Source organism: Nelusetta ayraudi, unplaced genomic scaffold, assembly GCF_046127955.1.
Source record: "Nelusetta ayraudi isolate G7.1 ecotype Tasmania unplaced genomic scaffold, CSIRO-AGI_Nayr_v1 ptg000033l, whole genome shotgun sequence".
Classification (NCBI taxonomy): domain Eukaryota; kingdom Metazoa; phylum Chordata; class Actinopteri; order Tetraodontiformes; family Monacanthidae; genus Nelusetta; species Nelusetta ayraudi.
In genome coordinates this window covers 5,010,001-5,010,671 of record NW_027466083.1, presented here as the reverse complement: position 1 = coordinate 5,010,671, position 671 = coordinate 5,010,001, and positions in this window count along the sequence as shown.

Sequence of the window (671 nt, the reverse complement as noted above, 5' to 3'; positions counted from 1 at the left end):
AACATGCTTCTTATCAGAGCCTGTTATTTAGAGATATATAAACATTCCAGACAGAAAAATGTCTTTGCTGCATTATGAAACCTTGTTGGTGACTTTGGAATTTCAAAGGAATTCTACGGATCTGCAAACGCTCACCCAAGACAATGAATATCCAGTCTGACGTGCACGCTGACATTCCTCCGTTATCATTTTCCATGCTGACAAAAGGTTCTTTTGCTTTTTTCCACCCAACTGTGCAAGTGCAAGAATGATTGCATCACCCAGGCCACATTTATTGTTGAAATGGTGAACTCTGAGCACGACCCGAGAGTCAAATCTGTCCCAGCCTGAGCCGTTCCACACATGCCTGAAGCTCAGCGCAGCTCTCGATTGCCCCGTCCTCACAGAGCTGATTGCTCGAGAAGAAAGCCCAGATTATTAAATTTACCAACAAAATGATAATAATAAAAAAAATATTTTTAAGTCTATAGTCAGTACTGGAATAAAAAAAAAAACAGATGAAGTTCATTTCAGGAGCTTTGATAAGTGGCACGGCTCCCCCTGACGGAGAACTGAGAGAATTGTGTCATCTGAAAAAGGAAACGCAATTCTATCAAAACATGAACGACAAGGGCAACAAACGGCTAGACGAGAGGAATGATGACTTACATGACTTACCTTTCTCTACGCCC